This window comes from Euprymna scolopes, chromosome 35 (assembly GCF_053919585.1).
Source record: "Euprymna scolopes isolate OS-2025 chromosome 35, ASM5391958v1, whole genome shotgun sequence".
In the NCBI taxonomy this organism is placed as follows: Eukaryota; Metazoa; Mollusca; class Cephalopoda; order Sepiida; family Sepiolidae; genus Euprymna; species Euprymna scolopes.
In genome coordinates this window covers 83,761,351-83,765,614 of record NC_136516.1, presented here as the reverse complement: position 1 = coordinate 83,765,614, position 4,264 = coordinate 83,761,351, and the positions used below count along the sequence as shown (strand labels likewise).

Below are 4,264 nucleotides of genomic sequence, written 5' to 3'. Positions count from 1 at the left end.
GGCTGAATTTACAGGTCCACCCTCCTTTTGTCGGGGGGGGGGGGGAGGACCAATAAGAAATATTAAGATAGTATGGAGTTTGTATCACCAGTTTTAGGTAAGTGTTTACGCCAATTTCGTGTGTTTTGTAACAGAAGAAGTATTTTAGGGAAATATTTTCAGTGAAAAAGATTTGCAGTTTTTATATTTAAATTTGGGAAAAACTAGAGACATTGTTATACAGGAAACAAAACAAAATAATTAGTTAAGAAGGCATATAATCACAAAAAGAGGTAATTCATGTTTAAAATCAACATTTAAAGTAATCGGAAAAACAAAATGTTCGTGAATACTTTAGAGTTCTTGTAAAAACAAGGGAGTTCATTAGCTGAGACATTAGAAGAAGTCTGGATCGATTAATTAAGAGCCGTGAGTTTAAGGGGCCAGGAAAATCATATTCAAAACTTCTCAGCATAATTAAATAAATTAGAATTCATTGAAAGTTGTTTGTAAGAGTCATTGCTTTTTTTTTTGTTGTTTTTATGTTAATAAGATATTTCAGTGATAAGATTTGCGGATAAATGAATAAAGTTTAACAGACTGACATACGCCATTGTCGATGAGTTTTGTGTGTGCTTGCGTGTTCGATAATGTTTGTGTGTGGGGATAGAGAGAGGTGTTGCACTGTTGCACCCAAGCAGGGCGCACAGCGACACCGATCCGCAGATTCTGGGTCCCACTGAAAGAAAGAAAAAAAACAAAAAAACTGTTTTTTAAAAGGGGTTAGGTATCTCCCAGAAAGACCATTTCAAATAAATCCAGAAAGTTTTCTGATTGGTCAAAAATATGATTATTTGTTTTTATCCAGAATAGTGTATGCGCAGACGACATGCGTACAAACGCGTTTATACATTTTGATTTTGTACGTCGATGTGTAAACATCGACTACAATTGTACCTATTTACTATGCCTCCCCACGGGACAAAGTTAGACAACAGGGTCGTTTTTTTAACGTGGAGAAAAGGTACAAAAATAAAAATTGTCTCAGTCGTGAAGGATTTCTCCTCCACCGAAAGAGAACAAGAAATGGAAGTGCAGCATCTGAAGAACAGATACTACACTTTGATCTTGACCAAAAGGCCAAGAATCCAAATAAAACAATACAAACAAACATTAAAAAAAAAGAAGCAGAATTTATTTTATATTAATTGGTAGAACCCGGGTATATTTCATCCTTATATTTACTTTTATATTTTTTTTTATTTTTATCACCTCTTATCAAGGCTCCAAAGCTACTCGAGGATAAGGGTCAATGCGTGTACGGTAGTCACTGAGATAACAGCTTATTAATAGTAAGTGGTTGAAATGGTAGAGAAATGGATTATCAAGGCGGCTAAACAAGAACTTGTTTACATTGGACTTGAAGACGACCATAGACCATGTTGTAGTCAACTGGAAAGCAGGCCAGCGGAACAAAGTTTCACAAGCTGACAGTTTTAAGAAAGAGGCTTTGTTCAAGGAATTTACGTTTAGATTTAGGCACAGATAGAGAGTGGGTGACATTGTTGATAGTGGTTGTAGTTAGATGAGTGTTTTTTGTGAAAGTTTAGAAAGGGAGGACCATAGATTGAAGCTCAAATGAACACTTACCATGAAAATAACAGTAGAACAGAGGCGGGCTTGCAACGTCTCTTTTGTAGGGGAAAAGGTTGCAGAGAAGAAAAAAAGGGCATCATCTACTAGATTACGAAGTCGGTTTTAAACTTTGTCAAAGCAGGATAAAGTGCTCCGAGCATGTCCTATCCATATATGGCAACAATACTCCATTTTAGGACGTATCTAGATGTAGATGATTGCGTCGGGAGTTAGATACCTCCTGGAGCGTTAAAATGACGCAACAATTTTACCAGCGACATTGGCAACAGATTTGATGTTAGTCTTTTATTTCAGGCCAAGAGTAAAAAAGTCAGACCCAGAAGTTTGTCACAAAACAGGGAGGCTTTTTTTTTTCTTTTTAGACGAGAGCTATTCATATTAATTAGGATCAGAGCGTTTATGGTGAAAAGATTAAATATTGCTTTTTGATGCATTAAAATTAACCAGCCACTTTTTACCCCATTCACCACATGCTCCAGGTCTGAGTAGAGAGATCTTTGTCGTTGCTGACCTTTGAAGTGTTGCCATAGATCGTAGTATCCTCTGTGCATGTTTCGACGAATGAACTTAGAATATGATTTCGAAGATCATCGATTAAGATAAGGTAAAGAGTTGGACGCAGGATGGATCCTCCAGACACGCCAGCATATATATATATATATATATATATATATATATATATATATATATATATATATATATATATATATACAGGGTGTCCGTAAAGTTACTATACAGTCTTATTGTTTTATTGTATTATATTTGTATTAATAGTTAATATATAATTTTTTATTTAGAGGTTTAGTTAATCAAGCATGCCACGCAAGCTAACTTTGGAAGGGGGAGGATCCTGATCGCAGGTCTCAGTTTTGCGAACAGATCGTCAGGATGTGTGAGGACTGTATAGTAACTTTACGGACACCCTGTATAATGTAAAGCTGGCCGTCTGTGTGTGTGTATCTGGTAATGAATAGGCTACTATATGGGTGACTATTTTAAAAAACTGATTACATATAATGATAGAAGATGTATCGAGGATCAGGAATGGGTATGTTTGATCTGGCAGAACGGTGATTCATTAAAATTGTGGGGTCTGCGTACGCGCCTGGTCCACAAAGTATGGAAATAAAAAATTTTAAAATTAAAAGAAAACGTTTACAAGTTTTTTTTTTATATAGGTGTACATAATAATACTTTGATAAGTATGTTTTAACTTAAATAGGGATGGTATAATAAAATTGTGGGGTCTGCGTTCGTGCCTGGCCTCAATAGAATGGAAATATGCACAAACTTTAATAAAGACTTTTCATATCTATCTGCGTAAGTATACTTTGATAATTATGTTTCAGTTTGAAGAAATATCGTATAATAAAATTATGGAGTGTTCGTTCGCGCCTGACCTCCGTAGAATGGAAATATGTTACAAAGTTTAACAAGGTTTTTTAATATAGATCCACAGAATATTGTTATAAGTGTTTAAGGTATAAAAATTTTATACCTTACTTTGTAAAATGTATAAAAGGGCACTTTGAAGATAAATAAATTTCAAATTGAATCTTGTACCTTTATTTTTAAAGCCTATAGTAAAAACATTTTGTTTAACAATTTTCATGCCGTGGATGAAATGCTTTTCTAACTTGTATCGTATCTTTTTAGGATTATATTTTATTTAATTTATTAATTTGGATTTAAAAAATGAATGTGTTTTTGCATGTATTTATAAAAACTCATCTACTCTCTATTTCAGTTTGTATTTCTCCTCACACCACAACTCATTTTGCAACCACCTTTTTGTATTATTACAAGTCTGAATATTCTCTCTGTTTCAGTTTGTACTTCTCCTCACGCCACAACTCTTTTTTGCAACTCCCTCTTTGTCATACATGTCTGAATAATGAGAAAATCTGAAGTTTTTTTTAACAAAATCTTTAAAATAACTTTTTTAGATTAAATTTTTAAAAACTTCTTTCAGCATAGAAAATCTTTACAATTTTATAAGGAACATATTTCATATGGGTTTCATTAACAAATATACAGTAGATAACGAGAAAAATAGAGACTAAAATTTCAAAAGGCCTGTATAACTGATTACGCTCAATAGTAGTCCTCGCCAGCGAAAGTCTTTGTTATTGATATTCTATTATTATTATTATTTAAAACATTTTGTGTCCTGCTCTTTCGCGCGAGGACTAATACATACATACATACATACATACATATATATATATATATATATATATATATATATATATATATATATATATATAGTAAGTTTTGAAAAAATATATGGCAATTTAGCTACATAATATTTTATGTGTTTCATTCTTGTGAGGATTTTATATGGCAATTAAGCTACACAGATTATATATATGGAATTTAAGCTACACAGAATTGTCTCCTGGCGATAAAAATTGTAATTAATTGCCATATATATTTTCAAAACTTACTACCTAGCTGTACTTACGTATTGAGCATTGTCGAAGTAATTACTGAAAATATTGACATGAAATTTTTAATTTCATAAATACATACACATGTATGTATGTATGTATGCATATATATATGTGTGTGTGTGTGTGTGTGTGTGTGTGTGTGTGTGTGTGTGTGTGTGTGTGTGTCTGTGTTCCTT

The 4,264-nt window shown here is 33.0% G+C and overlaps 1 pseudogene; it reads right to left on the bottom strand.

Moving 5' to 3' along the window:
- Window positions 1-998: 998 nt before the first annotated feature.
- LOC145260110 (U2 spliceosomal RNA) lies at window positions 999-1,131 on the bottom strand (annotated as a pseudogene).
- Window positions 1,132-4,264: the final 3,133 nt, after the last annotated feature.